A 20026-nucleotide genomic window follows, 5' to 3' on the forward strand; every position below is an offset into this window, starting at 1 on the left:
AGCAACAAGAAGGCTCGTTCGAGAACCGCGAAGCGATCTCACCCGGGCAATCAATATCGCACTGCGGAGACCGCGGCACCCCGAGCCAGCATCGTGTGCGAGCAGCAGCCGCGAAGAAGGCGAGCACGGGAAGATCCGCGTTTCACGATCGAATCGTCGTCTCGAATGAGAAAGCTCAGTGGGGAAACAAACTCAACGATCGACCGCACATGGAGGCACGCGAACATTGTACACCGGTTGCTTCAGCTTCCCACGAGTGCAAACACCAGGCAAGCAACTAACACTTCAGTTCACCCTTCCTCTTCGCAGCAATGCCTACGGTGAACGATCATTAGAGCTATTTGGCTCTATAACTTGAAACACTGTGCCTGTGGAAGTAACGAGAAACTTTGAACTTGCACGTAACGCTTCTTCTTGTCTAGCCAAGCGCAACGACCCTTTCTTAGCAAATTAATACTTGTTCATGTAAACGATGCTCTTACTGTTTGAGCAAATATGTACGTGGTTGACCGATACACGTTTTCCCCCTGTAATGGACCAAGTACTAACATAGGCTATTGGTCCAACTATTTTTCTACGCATTCCTCGAATTGTTTAAATAAAGTCGTTTTTGATTGGTTGATTGAGTGACTGTTTCTGGCGACCGTGGCATTCGATCTCAGAGGCCACGTTGGCGACGACATAGTTTCATACGAAAATCGTTACAGGGAACTCTGGCACTGCGGTCGCTTAGCCACCGCGGGAATGATGGATAGCACATGGATTTGTCTATTCTTCGTGCTTTATTACACTTTTATCTTTGTTAATTCTCAAGCAATCCTAGTTTTTTCCCCAGTACAGCAAGGCAATAGGTATCTGCGCACACGCTAATCATTGCAGATTGTTGCATTCACAACGCACTATCGCGTTGAAAATTGTAAAGTTGTAAAAAGTGTCTGACGTCACAAGTGCGAACATTAGGCAAATTCATGCACTAACCATCATTCTCAACACCCTCGCGCATACGTTAGCGCCAGAAGTTCCTTCTAATACTCATATTTGTACAAGTTGGTGCGAGATATACGTGACATGGCTGTGCATCACGTGGGCCCATCCGTACAAGAACGTTAATCTTTTCCTACCAACTCTTTATGATAAAAAGACCTTTATAAGCATTTTTATAAGTTGCCTTATCGCTTCCGCAACTTTTATTTAAGTTTGCAGTCTGTTATTACTGTACCAGTATATACAATTCCAATGATTCTCCACTCCCAGTTTGCATTTTTCTCTGCTCGGTTCCCAGCAGAGAAAAAGGTAGCAGGCCCCAGCTCTACGCTCTGGGACCTGCTCTGGCACAATTGCAATGCTAATGTACACAACCGAGTATACTTGAATAAACAAATTGAGGACTGAAATGTGAAGAGATGGCACTTATTATATATATATATATATATATATATATATATATATATATATATATATATATTGTGAGCATTATTCATACGCTTCATATTCTCACCTGTACATGCTCATCATCACCGTTTTGGGGCCTGGTGGTGGGGCTCTCACTCGAGAGAAAAAAAAGAGACTGGCTGCCTAAACCTCGTCTCACAAGTGGTGGAGTGTGCTGTCCGGTTCCTTCGCCCTCTCGCTCCAGGTCTCTCTCCAGACTCACCTACGCTACATCCCTGGAGCTCCGCTCGGGTCGCCGCCTCTACCAACTGCACTCAACCATGTCGCAAGACCAGCAGACCAGTACCACGACATCCACCTTGCCTACTCCTGCGGGAACTCCTTCTTGGACAGTCACCACCCCTCAGAAGGATCCACCGGTATTTGTTGGGCTTCCAGGCGACGACGTTGAAGACTGGTTGGAGCTATACGAGCGCGTGAGTGACTTTAACCACTGGAACGAATCAGCAAAACTTGCTCACGTCGCCTTCTACCTAACCGGAGTTGCGAAAACGTGGTTTTCCAACCATGAGCTCGATTTGGTCAACTGGAGCATCTTTAAATACCATCTACGCCAGATTTTCGCGAACTCGTCTGTCCGCTCCGATATCGCTAAGAAGAAGCTTGCTGAGCGTGTACAGCACTCAGGCGAGTCCTACACTTCGTACATAGAGGACGTCCTCGCCCTCTGCCGCCGCGTGAACACCTCGATGGCAGAGAGTGACCGTGTACGCCACCTGCTCAAGGGTATTGGGACTGCGGCATTCAATGCTCTTGTAGTGCTGAATCCCACTACCGTCGCCGACATCATCACTACGTGTCAGCGTCTCGATGACCTTCATATGCTCCGGTTACGCCCTGACACATCTGATTTCCAGGCGTCCAACGACAGCGAGCTACGTGCTTTGATTCGCTCCATCGTCCGTGAGGAACTGCACGCCCAAGCTTCGTCAAACCGTCCTGAGGTCCATCTGACGCCCACTGGTGGCGGCCTACGCCATATCGTGAGGGAAGAGATAGCTGCCGTGACCTGCCCGCAAATCACGAGCCCGCATCCTATCCATACGCCAACGTACGCTCAGGTTGCCTCTATAGCCCCACCCTCCCAACAGCCACCACAACAGGCACCTGCACCACACATGCCCCTGAATCCTATCACTGCAAGACCACCGCCTGTTCCGTCTTATAACGCATGGAGCCCACCTCGACCGGTTTGTTACTACTGCGGCATCCGTGGCCACATTTCCAGGTTTTGCCGACGCCGTCAGCAAGATGAAAGACGTGGCTATGACGGCTTTGAAAGGGATCAGTTTTCTGGCCCTGTACCACGACGTCGGCGTTCTGACTACGATTATTATCCACGACGTTCCCCATCTCCACAGGACTTCAACACTGCCGGTTCATTACGTTTCCCGCGTCGTCGCTCTCCATCACCGATGCGGCGCTCTTCTTCCCCTCCTGGCTAAGTCGCGGCCTGGCTGGCCGCTTGCGCGTGCCGGGAAATTAGTGTGAGCATTATTCATACGCTTCATATTCTCACCTGTACATACTCATCATCACCGTTTTGGGGCCTGGTGGTGGGGCTCTCACTCGAGAGAAAAAAGAAGAGACTGGCTGCCTAAACCTCGTCTCACAATATATATATATATATATATATATATATATATATATATATATATATATATATAAAGAAGTGGTCTTCCAGGAATAAAATTCCGATTCGTAGCCGAGCGCTGGCCCTTCTTTTGTGGTTGATGTTGATACAGTTGTACGTGTCGTGCTGTTGGAGCAGGATTTATTTCTTCTTTTCTTCAGGAAACGCTACGGCTGCACTCTGGCGCGGATTTTACAGCCATGGCGCTCGGCGCGAATCGGACGGCGCACACGTGCTGTCGTCGAGCGCCCGCTCGTGACGAGAGACGGCTACGAGCGGAGGAGAACAGAGGCGCGCACAGAGCTGCCTCTTCTTCTTCTTCGGCGAAACAATGGCCTCGCGAGGTCACTGCAGGTCAAGATCAAGACCTCCCCCACCCTGTCCTCGCTCGCCTCCAACGACCTCGCCCACACCCTTCCGCCACCGCTCCCTCCTTCGACTTGGCTTTGCCTTGGCCCCTCCGTTGGTGCCTGCCCTTCGATCGCCACGCGAGAGCCGCGAAACAACCGCCATGCGCTCGCGAGGGAAGCGACTGGCGAGCGGGCGGGGCGGTGGCGCCATCTGCCGGCGAACGACGACACTAGCGGCACCGACGAACATTGACGGAGTTCGCCACGTTTCCGGACACAGCACGTTGTTCCTTTCCGTATTGCGCCCAACCGTGATGCAGTGGTTTTGTCCAGGGTTCTTGATTTTTTGTCCGTTACCCCACAGCTAAGTGCGTTAATTCACTGCTGCCAAGGAGGCTTAAAATTAAAAAAAAAAAAAAAAACTAGCCAGTAACCTGCGCTAAACAGGACTGCCTGCATTTATTTGGTACCTTTTGTTAATTTTTTGTACGTGCCTTGTGGCAAGTCCTTGAAAGAAAATAATAGATCTAGAAGTTAGGTCTACCTGGCGAACCAATGTGTGCTTAGGGTGTGGCAGCACATGGACGTAAACGCTTTTCTACACAATACAAATTATTATTATTATTATTATTACGCATTAATGAGATCATGTTACTTCCGAACAAAGTTATCAGGGAGGATGAAGGCTGTTGCAAGCAATATTTTTCACAAGGGATCTCTCCCACATCTCTATACTGGCAGTCATGCAAAGCTTGGCACGTCCCAGAAAACTCATCCACAGAATACATTCATAGCTCCCGTACAGAGGGCACCCCGGATATCATATATCCAGGCTATATGTTGTTGGCTAGAATAAAGCAGCGTTAACGAGAATGGGTGCATTCCTCAAATCAGCAGTCCTTTCATCCGCGATGATTTGAAGTAAGCACTCAGGCCATAGATATAAAGCATGCTGCTGTTGCCATTGCACCCGTAGTCACTATTTCAGCTTCTTGGCTTGTCTAAGTGTTGGCTAAGCGCACAGGCGCACGAGCAAAATGCCAGTCGGCTGCCCTGCAATGCCGCTTTTCCAACCGGAAACTCTCGTCCGCAGACTACATTGGAAAGTACACCAAACACTTTTGGCGAGGAATCACTAGCACGAAGGCTTTGCAAGAATTATTCTGAAAATTTGAAGTTTTCGCGGTGTTCCCCTTCATGTGCCCATGAGGTCGCTTCAGCGAAGTGCAAACTATTGTTCCCACTCAAAACCTGGCCGACCCGCCTCACAACACGCCCCTCTACGCGGCCCCCCTGCCACGATCGCCGTGCCAGGACTAAGCGATGAAAAGAAGGGTGGGCATGAGTTCTGTTGCGTACCAAGCCCCGACTTGGGTCTCGGCAAAAACCAAGCAGACGTTGGGTTCATGGGTATTAAAGCCATTTGGGTCCTCGAATCTTAATTCTCCATTTCGTAACAACCATACGGAGGCAACCGACAATGAGACCACAGAAACCATGGGGGAACAAAAATTAAGCGTTTTCTGTGCGAGAAATGATAGGAGGGTTCGATTTACTATGAACTTCGCGGTAACTACGCGGGCGGCAGTTGCAACAATTGTAGCTACATCTCGTGACACTTCCACGATTACGTCGTTCACAGCGCTTTACACCAGCGTCCAAGAAAGAAAAACAAGCGATGGTCAACTGCAATAACTGCTACGTATTTTCGCTGCTTCAATAGCGACAGCTCACGTTTACGTTTCCGGCAATCCGCACGGAACGTAGTTCTCGTTTATCAATAAATCACTAACTAGTCCCGACGAAATGCTGTCCAAAGTCATGATCTCAAGGGTCGGGTGGTGCGGGAATGTGACTGCCACGTCGACAACTGCTTTCTTTTTTTTTTTTTCGCGCGCGATAGGACAAGTTTTCAGTGTCCCCGATGAGTATCTAGCTTCGCTTATCGGTCTCCTTTAGCTTCCTTTTAAGAGCCGAGGCTGTAAAAAAAGTTACGGTCCTAACCGCAAGGAAGCACCGGTGACTAAACAAACGGTTCTCGCTTACGAAAGATCTTCCAATACTTCACACACTTGCGCTGCAGTAGTTTGTTTTTGAACGTCAACGGCATGCCGCCTCGCGAACCGTATATACACACTTTCGGGCGCGTCGGGGGATAAAAAGAAAACACCTCTTACTGCGCGCCAAGGCGTGCCTGCGAGCAAGCTTATTCGGGCAACGGGGTTCAACAGCACCGAGTGCATGTGTGTGTGTTTTCTCTCACGCGGCTCTTCAGTGGCGTCTGGCACGTGCGAAAAGCAGAATGCACAAAACGATGCGAGCTGAGGCTAAAAAAAAAAGAAGGAAAGAATGAAGCAAGAAACGAAGACGAAGCACACAACCCATACGAAATTGACTTGATACGAAACAACACACAGCGCCAGGCACAAAGCTGCTGCTGCAACAGCAACAGCAACAGCAGCAGCAGCAGCAGTAGCACAGTTCATCATCATCATTAAGGCTGAGTTCTGAGTCTCTACTGAGGAGGCAGACGGCCGGAAACATATGAGTTCGCAAAACAGCCACAAACGAAAGAACACGCCGGCGCCGTTCAGAGCCCGCGCGCGTTGCGCGCGGTCACCCTGGCGCCATCTATCTGTGCTCGGCGAAACTAACGCGCCAAACTGGCAGCCAGTTTTCAGGGTTCCCAAGTCGTGTTTCCTACCAGTTTTCACGACGTTAACATGTGCTTCTAATTTATATTTATCGCTATGCAGCGTTGTAACAGTTCACTATAAGTAAGCTTCTTACTGTATAGTGCTAATGATTTTTCTTTTGAATTTTGTTGACCGCCTGAGGTTCTCTAACGTGCGCCCAAATCCAAGCAAACGACTTGCAGTCCTTCAATTCCTTTCAACCATCAAAGTGTTGGCAATAAAGTACTTGCATGCATGCATGCGTATCGCATACCTCATCATAATACTTAGCGTCGAAACTTCCATGCAGAACTACACGACGACGCAGTTTCATCTAACGCAGCCTGGAACTACCAAACATCGCAATTTGTTCAGGCAGACATTTCTTTCGAAGCGACCTTCAATCGCCCGCGTTTGCGCCTAAACTGTTCGCCAATGACGCTTCCTGCATAATTTATCGCGGCTGACAAAACGCACGAGCTACAACTTCCACGCGGAGAACAGCGTTTCACGAAACTAGACGCCTCGCGAAAATGCGCGCCGCACCTGGTAATCTCCGCGTGACTTTGCATTATTGAGAAACCGTCGGTGGACGGCCAGAAGTGACGCTGCGCAGCAGACGACGCGGGATAAATTTAGGCCGCGCGGAGCGCGTTCATATCTCGACGAAGAATTCCGTTCCTTACGTCGCTTCGATCAACACGACAGCCGGTCCCCTCGAACGAAGCAAGCATATGTAAGCTCCAACCCAAAATAGCAATACGCCAGAAGCGAACGTCGTCCGAGGAATGTAAAGAAAACGAAGCATCGCTACGCCGAAACGCTGACATATGCGCTAGAAATTTCGTAACCCGGCGTGAAAGCTTGCGCAAGGACAAAACGCGAGTGCGCTGAATAAACCCGCGCGACAGATTTAGCGGGCGTACTTTCATAAATGATCAACGGGCGCCTTCTAAATGCGTAACGTGCAGCAGTTACCAGAAGTAAGCCTGCCATAAAGCAACATCTTAAATCGGTTCAGAATGGAGAAGTATTTTTTTTTCTTTTCGAACCTCTATTTTGCTTCGCTTTACGGGGAAACGATTGATTACTACTGAAGAAATCGAAGGCCAAATCTAGATTTTCACCTCCAGACCGTACGCTGGTGTATGGTTACGAAATTTCCTTATTTTTTATTTCATTTGGAATGCGGCGTAGCCTTTCTTTACCGATACGCGATTGACCAGGGGCCCGTAATAGACGCCGTCAGAAATCAATGACGTCGCGACGAGTTGGTACGCGAATTACACGGTGGCATCGCCACTTTTACTGAGGTCGTGCAGTTCTGCCAGCTTGAACCAGCGAGCTTTAAGATATCGTAGAAACACTCACGGGAATGACCACGAGAGGGGAGTAACATGCAACGTTGTCTGTCTGCCCTGAGCACACACATTTTGTGGGACGCGCATGCATTTTTACGTTTAGACGAAGCACATAGGGAACTGCAAGCTACAGGCACAACATACTACACTGCTTTTAGATCACTGACATTTTCAGCGTCTTTACTTATGCAAATTTAGAGTGCTTCGGGAAGTTGCTTGAATAAGCTTCGGCGAAACGAGCAGCCAGTGTTCACCGCCTTGCCCTGCCACAAGACGACGACACAGGTACCACAGCAGTTTCTTCTGTACATTTTTTTTTCAATATTTCTCGCCGCATCTTTCAAGAGTTTTTAAAAATTTCGCAAAGAATACATTTTTCGCGAAAGGTGAAGCAACATTCATAAAACTGCATAACTAGCCCGAATTCGTAAAATATCCGGCAAATTCGAGAGAATTGGCAGGTATGCAACGGGCCAATTGATTAATGTCGTTTACTAATGCCACTTAACATTCATATTTAGGGTCAGTTAAGTTAAAGGTTCGGTCCTGGTTACAGCTGGAGCACTGTTGGAAGTGAAAATGAGGCGCAGGCACCTCGCCTAAAATGATACGGTAGAGAATTCCGCGCGCTTTTTCTTCTTCTCGCTTTACATCGGAGACCACGCAAAAAACAACAGCCAAAAACGTGCGACTCACTGCGAGCGCGCGCAATTTTTAGGTCAAAGCAACTATACAACCACGCACCTCTCCCGAAGCTCCGGCTAATTTTAAAAGCACCCACCACCGCCGCTCCCCCGTGCCACCGCCGAGATAGCACGCCAACCAGTCCCGGCTGCACCCAAGATGACAGGTCCAACCGCCCGCATACGATACGAACGACGAGGCGGCAACGCAAGGTGGGGTCAAGAACCGGTAATTTCCCGGAGGACAACATCCTGCCCGCCGCATACTGTTGCTTTCTTCCTTTTCTGCAGCACGAAGGTGAAAGAACTGCGCAAACAAACACGGCAAAGGCGCCTCGCTTCGAGAACGGCTGTACGCAGCGGCAACGAGAAGACGCCAGCACTGCGGACGAGTTCGATCGCATGCGCCAGGTGTGAAGTTTTCACGCGCTGTCAGAGGTTCACGCGAAGACGGGTCGAAACAGGAGTGCCTCGGCCACGGCCGCTCGATGAAAACGCTCAATCATTGTGAAAACCTTTTCGACTTGCCTCTCCGAACCTCCGTTGTCCTCCCCATTCGGGGGCGGGAGACCCTCACTGCGACGTGTCTCGTAATCAAAATGTGGTTTTAGCAAGTAAAACTCCCCATTTAAATTTTCTTTAAAAATATTTGGATACCACCAGAAAGGCAATAAGGTCGAGTTTGGTGTTACGTGCCACCATGTCGCTTCAAAGCGGATGATGACAATATCGCCACCAATCTGATGATTCACCACTGGAGGCAACCGCCCATTCAGTCGCCCGAGCTTCGTCCCAACTGCTTGCCATCAAACTCCGACCAAACATGCGGCGACGCAGTCAGGTTCACCGCTTCCGAACACGTCGGGGGCAAGCAATTTACGTACACGTGGCGAAGACGTCCTCTCTCGCGCATACCCCCCCGCCCAGGCAGCATGGCGTGTAATTATGGCTTCGCCGTGGGAAACGAACGCCCGATAGCCGCCCGCCCAAAAAAAAGGTGGGGAGGGGGCTCATCCAACACCGTTCATCTCGAAGTCCACGCGCGATGGAACCATCACCGCACCAAACCGCAGGAAAGTGACGCCACGACTCTAAGGCCGCGGGTCTACGCTGTATATACACGACACGTGTGTAGACATTTGACGATAAAATGAGTGCAGACTGATAAACCTAGCTTCCTAGTTTCAAAGAAACGTTCGCCGATGAACACGATGCTGCGAACACGGTTCTAGGTTCCCCGCAGCTGTTTATTCCATTAGTTGCTCAAGTGTCTGCGTGTTCATTGCACGACCTTCATTTATTCCGGCATTTATGCTTACCTTTAATTTTCTTCGTTCTTACACTAAATGCTCGCTCCCAATCACCCCATGTGATGCAAAGTCGAGTGGCTTGTGGGTATGTTAATAAATTAACATGAAGTTGTTCCGATGGTCAAAGGCGCAAATAAGCCCAGGACGAGATGACATGGCACAGAAACAAAAAACAAAAAATGTGGGAAGGGAAAAAGAACAAGTACAATTAATACAATGCTACCATGCGAACACGTAGGGGAGATACTGAAAATAAGAGAGCAACGGAATTCAGCTAAACACCACTTTTCAGAGCCGGAAGGTGCTGAAATATATTTCTTGCGGATAACATACACCGCTGTTGTAATTACAAAATCTAACACCAACGTTTTAAACCTGGTACCTGTTGCTGAAGCACAACGTTTTGTCCATCGGACAGCGAGCGCCATCTTCGCACGAAAGGCGGAGGCGCGGCACAGCCTGCGCGATTCGGGACAAGAAAAGTCGTGCGCCAATCTCAGGGGCAATACTAATAATTTGCAAGGTTCTGCCGCATGACACAGGCGGCAGCACCAGCGCAAATGCGGCCGACGCCATCTGTCGCACATCATGCCACTCGCTTGGCGGGTCGTTTCGTTATTGTCCAACAGGAGCCGCGCGCGCTGCCGAATTTCATAACGGCGCGATAGAATTTCCGATTTCTGGATGCTGATGGCAACATAGCGTCCAACGCATCTCAACGGCTTTTATTACAAGCCTGTTTTGCTCAGGTTGCGTTGAATGTAAAGTCGCGATTTCTATTAACCATTATAGCAAGCATTATCTCGACGGAACAGCTGGAAAAACGCACTAATAATTAAGTAAATTAATTTAATCCACAAGTAAATAACGTCAACAAAAAGTTCACAACATATCATTCTCAGCGTTTTATTGCAATCTACCTTACCATTTATTCCTTTTTTCATGATTTCTTGTCTGTTTGTGCATCACTCCTACAAAGACAACTCTAGCGCCCAACACATTAGGGAGACGAAACCTTTGCATAAGAGTAACGTCCCAATTGTCTTCCGCACGTGATCATCCACACTTGTTTACATTTGGGGCCAGGTGGCATTCCTCTGCAACATTATTGTTTTCATGTTTGAAACACACGGACTTTGAAATTTTATTTAATAGAAAAGTGCAATTAACTGAATGACAACACACACAAGGACGGCTTGACTGTCGCATAGGTTAGATAAGCGGTTTCACTTCAATCCAAATTTTCGTTTAAATTTGGCGAGATAAAATGTTTTCGATTGCGTTTGTTGCGTCATTTAACTACACGCATAATCGGGTAGGCGAAAGCCGCGTCATGCAGCTTGAAACGGTAACAGTCACAAAACCGAGGCGAGAGAGTGACCCAATTGCGCGCAACGGAAGCCCATCACAAGCATCCTCATCAACACTTCAGTGGCGCCCCGTCCTCTCGCCCCCCTCTCGCCAGTAAATGAAGCGACGCGATACAAGGCCGAGCTTATTGAAAGGACCCGACCACCACCGTGGATTGGAGGCTACGGTCCGATAGACACCGAACTTCGAGCAACGACTTCGACACCCTGTGTGCTGCGCGCGCTAAACACGGCCCGTGCGCATTAAATGTTGATTACAAATGAATAATAATAAAAGAAAGCACACCCGTTAGGTAAAGAAAACTTGTTCCATGCAAAACAGAAGAGCTAAACCCTAGTTCACGATATACGCATAATACACGGGGCAGAGCTACATGAAAGCGGCAATCGCCGGTAGTCAGTGAAAGCAGTAAGGGGTCAATGACACCAGGAAAGTATTAACAACAGTAGCTGTGTTTGTTACAAAAAGAATGAAAGACACGGTAACTCTTACTACCATGTACTTTCCTCTTTTCTAAAGAACCACAACTACTACTACTTCCCTGGTGTCAATGACCCCTGCAAGCGGCGTCCTACAACGTGCGGCAAGCCTCCCAAGCGGCTGCCTGACCAGGCGTTTGAAAGTACAATGAAGCACTTTGGAGCAATTCAGAGAGATCACGCCACCTCGGTGGCGGAAGAAGCGTCAACCTCGCGTGCCATTCTTCGAGCCAAGGCGTGGCTTTCGCGATGAATAAATTGCCACAATAAAATGAGATCAGAGAGAACAGAAGACGCGCGCGCGCGGCAAGCAACAAGTAGGCGGCGAAGAGAACGAACAAAGGACGCAGGACAAAGCGACGCCCACAAATCTGAGGCGAAAAAAAAAATTAACGCTTTGTCGGCAGTGGGGTCTGATATGCATCTGTCTACGCTAAAAAACTGCCGGCTAAAATAACGCGAAAGAGAGACACCACGTCGGGCTTGTCGCTAACAGCTAGTGCAACAAAGAGAAGCTGGAGGCGTCGGCCCTACGTCCCACGAAAGAATATCTCGGTAACGTAGAATGCGGACGAACTGAAACATCGATCGGCACTCAAAGTTTTGCAACGATCCGTATGGACACTAGGTATGTGTCAAATACAAGGGAATGATACAGCATCGAATGTATGCACACGGCAAGCCAGGCACTGCGTGTAGCGCATTGTTAGCTGCGCTTCAATCCGATGATGCATCGGAATTGAAGCGGCGCGCCTATTAGCCCTACCGGCGGCGCATTCCGGCACACAAAGGCTTTTCGCCGCCGGCGCCGTTTACAACACTTCCTCGCCACGAAGCCGCGCGATCGCGTAAAAGCGAAGGAAACACAACACGGCTTCAGCAGCGGCGGCGAAACAGTCGGCGGGAGAGACTTTTCTTTCCCGCTACTCACTCGAATTCCGGATCATCCAGCGACGTCTTCTTTCCGAATGGCGCCGTTAATCCGTAATCCCAAGGCACACAGCACCGCGCGCGCGCACACCACACACACAGCCACTTCCGTCAACACAAACCCCTTCACGGGCCCGCCGGTCACCATTCAACGAACAAAGGCCGTCACTCACGCTTTTTCTCACATGCCGCCATTCGCTTTGTTGCCGCGCCAGCCGCGCCTCCTTCGGGCGTCGCGCCGCTAGCAAAGATTCGTATAACATCAGCGGCACATCTCCCACGGCTACAATTATGAAAACTCAAAACCGTAAACTGAAGACTAGCCCGCCACTTAACAGTGTTTAAATATATAAAGAAATTGTAAATATAGCTGCAATTTTGATAAAAATAATAATATTTTTTGTCAATAGATGTCGCTTTCATCGGCGTGTTTAAATATTGCTACAATGAGTTTGTAAGTTTGAGGCGGCGTGTTGCCGCGGGTTGTGTAACTAACGCTATACATCTATCAGTCCGCTTAGTCGGTCATGTGATATCTTATTTTAACGGATATCGCTTTATAATATTGAACATATATTTAATATAGCCAACTACGACGTTTTTAATTGTTACTATGAGATAGCGTTGCCGGCGAACCACAAGACGTTTGAGAACGAGAGTGTCGTGCATGGTAGCCGGCGTGGTGACGTTGCGCAGCGAAGGATTTGTTTTGGAGAGTGCTTGCTTGGATTTTCCACGCAAATATCCAGGTTTGTAGTCGTGCTAAAGTCTATAACGTCTGGTATTTTCTCTGATCACTGTTGTTATACGTATGCCTAATCGCCTGTTGCCAGTGGAAGTTGGCGAAAGCGAGGGAGTTGCCGTGTTGGGCGACACGTAGACCGGTGCTTCGCTGGCATATATCTCTAACTTCAATTTGTGTTAGCTGGTTGTGTGCTATATTTCTTACCTAGATATACAGCCTGATTTTGCTTACACTTTTTCTGCTCACTGATTGCCTGTGTAGAATACATGCTTGTGATTTAATGACAACGTGTTCGTTTTCTTCACACTTTGGTGTGGTCATATCCAGAACAGAGGCATTTCAAGTAGGTAGCTTACTAAGTAGTGCTGTCTTCAAACATAACCTCACTGCAGGAAACAAACGATTACGCACGTATTCGCTAAACATGGCTCCTACGAGAAAATTCGCTAAGGTCAACAAACAGGATATCTAAACTGAGTCCATGGTTTGCTGCTGTAACTAGTAACTTGTTAAACCAAACGCGTTGAACGAACTCCACCAATTTTTCGTAATGGGCTGTAGACCAAAACGCATTCACGTGCACTTTATTATTACTTTTCCGTAAACTAGCAGTATTCATTTTGGACGCCATAGTCCTGGAATAATTTATCATTATTTGTTCACTTGTTTATTCGGAATATACTTGATATTGCTTATATTGAATCCCTTGCCAGGTTAAGGAGAGCAAGAACACTTTAATGCGAGTTTAACAAGTTCGAACACCCACTTGCATTGCACAATCAGCATAACCTACAGTGGTTTCTCTCTCTCTCTGTTTTTTTATCAGTACACATGTTTAGTAATCTTCCGTGCCACATGCCAATGTGCGTTCGAATGAACATTTGCATAACTGTTCCAACGCTGCCAAACCTGTGTTATGCTCACACTTGTAATAAGTGTTGTGCCATACTTTTTTCAACTTGTATTATTTTTTTACTTCCAACAGTTCTTACCTTTCTTACATGTGCTCCAATCCATTACATGTCCTCACTTCTTACAGAGAAATGAAACATTTACAACTTGGACATGACAAATTTAGCAAATGTGGCAAGGTGCTTCCCAACATGCACTTCTGTACTAATTGTTAAAATGTATGATGAGGTGTTCCTTTTCACACTGGAACCTCCATAAATATCTAGATAGTATTAATAAAATGCAAAAGTGCAGTAGACTCTTTGATGTGCTGCCTCATTTCATGTAATAAATTTTCTTTGTGTGTAGGCTTTCTGCAACCTTCTTAAACCAGTGTTTCTCTCTGAACTTATTGGCAATCATGAAGGAAAAGACAAACAAACAAGGTATTAGGTTTGTGTTACAGCTTCAATGCTGTCTGACTATTGTAACATTGTATGCAGGTCACCATGATCACCGACATCCAACTGGCTGTCTTTGCAAATGCCCTCGGGGTATCCCTGTTTCTCCTGGTGGTTCTGTACCACTACCTGTCTGTAAACAACCCAAAGAAGAGTGATTAGGTGGGTATCTACTCTCAGGTGCTGGTGTGTTTTTTTAGGAACAGAGCCTCCTTAACGATACGTGTGTTCAATTCACCTGCATATCACTGTGAACCAGTTCACGGCAGTGCACAAGTAGTTCAGTGATTATGCAGCTCAATTTCACAAGTGCAGGCATTATGTTTTGTCCGACTAATGTGCACCGACTGCATCAGTTTGAGAGGTCCCAAGTCTCGGGTATGATCAGCCTCTGATGCATGAACACACTTTGCACTTCCATGGACAAAGGAAGTGTGCGTCAGCGAGGTTTCAACAGTGTCTGTGTCGGTGGGCTGCATCATGTGCTGCGCTGCTGCTTTGCCCCTATACTTCTGCACCGACACTAGAGAGGGTGCAGAAAAATCAAGAACTAGCTCTGCACCTTTTGGGACAAACGGCGTGGTTCAGAGGGTGCCATTGCTGTACCATTGAAATGATTGGCAGGGTGCAGCACTTTGTGAACTGGTTCAGGTGGTGCAGGCAAATTGAATAGGCCTGATATTATTATTCTACAAGCTGCACATAAAGGTGGCAAAAAAAATTTCGCTGTGCAGGTTATGCAGTGTCGCTCACCATTCTGCATGCGTTGCAGCTTTCAGCGTAACGTGACTATTGCAGAACCGTGTCCTACATTGCTTAGTCTTGTAAATTGATGACAATGTGAATAATGTGGTTTCACTGTCAGCTGTCGCACCATTGTTTAATCACTGTAGAGTGCCTCACTGACCATGCTAGTTATAAGGGCATGGGTTGATTAGTGGCCGCATTAAGTATTAGATTCCCCATTCACTGTGAAGCTGTCTTAAGGAAACCGTACAGGCTTACTTTGTACATTTTTCAGCTGAACACCAATTCTCCATGTCACAATACTTCCACCCCCTAGTGTATTTCGTTAAAACTAATCTCTTGATGACGTTAACCTTTTGACTGCCACTCCCAAGTATACTCGTTTTGTGTTTTCAGTGCACATCCTACCACTCCAGAAGCAACTCGTGCAAAAAATCACATTGTGTACCTGTTGTACCATTACAGAAAGATTATCTTAATACAAGAAAGTACCTTGTAAGTTAAATTTCTAGCTGCAGGTGGAGCAAATGTCTCAGTGCTCTGTCGCAGCAGGGCAGCCATGGTAAAAAAGTGTGGCAGGTTTGTCCTTACTTAGGCAGGCACAATGATTTATAAATACTTGATGTATTATGAATAGAAAGAAACCTACGTCCGAGAACCAGTTTCTGTGTAGCATGAAATGCCCCTGCTCAGCCAGCAAGAGAAGAAAAAAAGAACAGCCGGGGCTGAGTATCAGAAAGGTAGTCGTGGCTGTGACCGACGTGGCATGTCAGTTCGTCTGGGCTATGATGGATGAAGGAATTCATGAGCTGTTCACGTGTGCTCAAATACTCAACTGAGAGAAAGCGATGATAAAAAAACAGCTTCTACATAGCATGAGATGTCCACTGAATAACATGTGAAGAAAACCTGGCAAGTGCTATGGAGTGTCAGAAAAAGAATCTTGCCACTAAGAGGGCTAAAGCCATATTATTTCTATCCATGTTTCAAAGCCATTAAGCCACTTTTGTTAAGGCATTTCTCATCGTAACTGGTTTGCCAGCATTTGACTTCACAACCAATGTTAATACCCCCACAGTCACCTTTGCTATCAGTGAACTTCTCGAAATTCCTTCCAAATGTAACCTACATGTAGATTCAAACTGGTTGGGATTCCTTAACAATGCATACTTTATTTTTTTGTGGTGTAAGCAAGCACTGTATCTTTTTTAAGATACCATTTTCATGATCTGGTCTTGACTGGACTGAACTTGTGGCAAGTTTTGCTATGCTGCTTTGCCACAGAAGATGCTGGTAGTGGTGGTCCCTGGCAAACTAACTCAAAGCCATTGTTATACTCGTGTATTTGTATTTACTTCCACATGAAGCCAACAGACAAGAAAGCCAATGAAAGAATGTGGGAATTTAACTATTCTTTTAATTGAAATTTACAATAAAAAAATGGAAAAGAAAGTGGACCAAGAGGCAACTTGCCACCAGTGCAAGCCGAAGTCATCACTTGCACATTATGCATTGAGTGCCATATGAACTGCGGTACAGTATCAGCTGTACTCCTGTCCAATTTCTTGGGTACCTGAGCATGTATGCTAAGTTTAGATCAGGAAGTGCATATTTACTTGTATATACTCGACATTTTTATCACATCGCATGTCTTGACTGTTGTGTTGGAGAGGAATATTAGATGAGCATAAGGAGGTTAGTGGAAGATGGCACATTAACTGGTGAAGTGGAAGAAACGTACCAGGACCAAAATATGCATTCGACCAGCACATCGACTGTATTTCTGTGCTGTGCTGTTCATCCACCGCTCAGAGTTTCCACCAACTCTATTGTAAACCATTCTTTGCAACGTAACGCCATAGTTCAGACGTGCATAAACTTTAGCCAATGCCTCCTTTACCAGATGCCTGCCGCGTTGTCCAGTAAGCTTGGTTCCTTGCCCTCTCCCTTTTCTCGTCTCTGCGAAAAGGCAGCGAGCGCCTCTCATGATGAATGCCTGCAACTTAGATCACGTGCTGCAGCCTCTTAGATTACCATGGCATCTGTCACCGTCTCGGAGGCTCGCAAGAACACTCGCTAACAGACGCCCGCGCATATCGGCTCTGCGAACGCGTCGGCGGAAGCAATCGGCCGCCACTGCTGCCACCGCCGGAAGTTGAAAAGGCAACAAGCACCGCCTCACGGAATCTATGCTGAACTAAGGGAACCGCCGCTACAATGGGAAAGCGGGAGATCAGCGGGCATCCAGTAAAGGAGGCATTGCTTTAGCATATGTGAAGCATTCTCTGTTGGTGGTACTGGTAAGTTTCTGTTCTTGGTTGCCTTTGTATTGCCTTCTCATTAATAACAGTGCCTCTTTTGTAGATCACTTAGAAGATTGTAGTCTTTTAGCATACCTGAGGTGCATCGCTTTTGTTTTGCAGGGATAATGTGTGACTGGTGTGCTTTCATCTGGACTGTGCCTGCATCTGCTTTGACTTGACTTCTTTGTAGAGTGAAACCCACCAGACTTCAATTAACCATGCGAGCGTGTGTGCTGTAAATAAATGATGTGCACTCTTTCATGATCCACTTGTCTTGTTTTTGTAGGGCTCCCTACCTTCTTAAGCACGGGAGAAGTGCGGTAAATTCTGAACACAATGTTCTGAGCCTGTGGTGTAGTGTTAACAGGAAAATACACATAATTCGAGCCAAGCTTCTAAAAATGCTGAAGCTGCCTGCTCGGACAGTTTCCATTCATATTTATCACGTGCAATATGCTGCACTTATTGCACTCTATAATTAAACATTTGGTTGACACAAAACAGCATATTGAATGTCGTCCTAAGTCTGTGTGAACATTGAAGCCATCGAAAACATCGGATTCAGTTGTACCACGACACATGGTGCTTAGCTTCTTTTTTTTTTTTTTTTTTTCATTGAGAAGAAAGTATGTGAAACCGGTAAATTACCCATCAGCAGCCAGTTCCAGTAAATACCAATTTTGAGCATTGTTTCCAGTAGCACGGGTGGTTGTATGTCCAGGGTTGCCAGGTCATGTCAAGGGATGTACGCAGTGGAGCTGCTTCATGGAGTCAGTGTGATTGTTTGCAGGTTCAATGATCTTGTGTGCCTGACCCCTCGTGCTACTGTTGCAGAATAATGTGGCACTGGAGTCTAAACTATAAGGCTTTCTTTGACACTTGAGCTCAGGACCAAGAAGACTGTTTTGACGCAGACAAGCTTGTGGTGAAGGATGTGCGTATTCACAATATTGTGTTCCTGGTTTGCTGGTGTGATCTTTCATTCTGTGCATCGTGATTGCGTTTCTCTGTGGGCGGACAGCAGCTTTAGCTTCCATTCCAGTGCCACAGCATTTTGAATGTGGTTTAGAGCATCTTAGGATACATATACTTAAATATATCCGCAACCCCACCAGCCCCACGGTGACGACGACGCTGGAAATTGGCTTGGAGTGTCCATGTAATTGCTACTTCAATAAAATATTTTAACGGTACAGCGTCTCCTGGTTGACGGTTTACAAATTCAAATTTTCCGACGTGGTCCAGTGACATATGTAAAAACCTGCCCGACTCTTGGCCAATCTCCGCGAGTGGGTATGTGCCAAACACTTCAAGGTCGTCGTCATCATCGTCATCAGTGACGCGCGTGTTACGCAGCACTTGCTTATCATCATCGGCAATGACGCGTGATTCGTTCGCGACTGTCGGAGAGAGAGACGAAGTCAAAGAAGATCCTCGACTGGGATGCGTCTGTCTCGAAGGATGTGCAGAGGCAGGAAAACGGTTTTGCTTACTGTCGTCGTGGCCGGCTTGGCTATCATCAGGTGGGTGGGTGCACACGATATCCCGTACACGTCGTCGTCGACCGTGTCATGCTGAAAACACCGGTTCGATTCGGACTACGGACGAAATAATTAGACTATAGGAGAGTACATTACGTGACGCAGCCAGGCTTGGCAGGCGAACTCTCTGTGAAGCCATTCCCAGTGCTTTTTTCTCTCGCAGTGTCGACCGAAGACGCAAGCGCGTAGCCAGGAATTTTTCGGAAGCCCAGTCAGCCCCAACTGGCTACGCCACTGCCAACACGTGGCCACCGAGACTCTGCGTATGGGTCGACAATATCTGGTTTTTTCTGCAGTTTTCAATCGATTGCTCGTTTGCGATGCTGCCCTCCTCTTGAGTGACGTAGGTGTTGGCACACCGAGCACGTCCCCCTCCATATTTCCGTGTATGTGGCCCGGCCAGCCCACCTCCCCGAAAAACAAATTTCTGGCTACGCCACTGCCTGCGAGCTACGTATCTCCGCCACGGCCGAGCTAGCATCCCCTCGAGCACAGTGGTGGATCTGACGTGCGATCACGTGATGGGCCGACTCGTCTGGCTTCAATCGCGTTGCGCAATATTCTCACTCCTATTTTCTCTCCTTCTTCGATGCCTAGCCTTATTGCTAAATGACGTCATGATAATAGCGCAGAGGCAGGGTCCAGCATCTCGAAAGTTACTTCGTCTAATAAACCCTTATTTGCTGCGTGTCGTTTTGCGGAAAGCATGGGGTAATGCTTCAGCGACTTCGAAAATATGTGACAGTGCTTTCGGAGTCTCTCTCTTACAAGTATGCACGCGATGCATTTGGCGGACAATTGGCGACGGGTGTCCCTTGGATTGAACACATCGGTACTTGTTGCGGATACGCGGGATATACCTACACATGCCTTGAGCGCTGACTCACTTCAGCTGCAAGATGTTCTCCAAAAGTAATTAGCTAGTGTATAAGCGGGTATTACTAAAACAAAACAATCAAGGATTATCGTACCAGACGGTCGTTGTTTCTAACACAACGAATAACAGATACATAGACGGAAAAATAACCTCGTCTAGATTTCCCACTTTTTAATTACTGAAATGTATTCGCTGAAGTGGCTATAATAACGTCGGA

The 20026-nt window shown here is 47.3% G+C and overlaps 1 protein-coding gene and 1 long non-coding RNA gene across 3 annotated transcripts in view; one reads left to right on the top strand and one right to left on the bottom strand.

Moving 5' to 3' along the window:
- LOC126527186 (phospholipid phosphatase homolog 1.2 homolog) overlaps window positions 1-20026 on the bottom strand; it is an 81321-nt gene that overhangs the window by 59978 nt on the left and 1317 nt on the right. Inside the window, exon 1 of one of the 2 annotated variants that reach the window (XM_050174940.3) lies at window positions 12246-12462. The exons of the other annotated variant lie outside the window; for it this stretch is intronic. The gene's annotated coding sequence lies outside the window, so the exon portion shown is untranslated. Of the gene's footprint in view, window positions 1-12245; window positions 12463-20026 lie in introns of those variants that run through there. 2 annotated transcript variants of the gene reach the window in all.
- Window positions 12790-14397, top strand: LOC126527198 (uncharacterized). The gene is made up of 3 exons (XR_008611653.1): window positions 12790-12993; window positions 14250-14326; window positions 14384-14397. It is a non-coding gene; the product is annotated as an uncharacterized lncRNA (long non-coding RNA).

The sequence above is a fragment of the Dermacentor andersoni genome, chromosome 9 (assembly GCF_023375885.2).
Source record: "Dermacentor andersoni chromosome 9, qqDerAnde1_hic_scaffold, whole genome shotgun sequence".
In the NCBI taxonomy this organism is placed as follows: Eukaryota; Metazoa; Arthropoda; class Arachnida; order Ixodida; family Ixodidae; genus Dermacentor; species Dermacentor andersoni.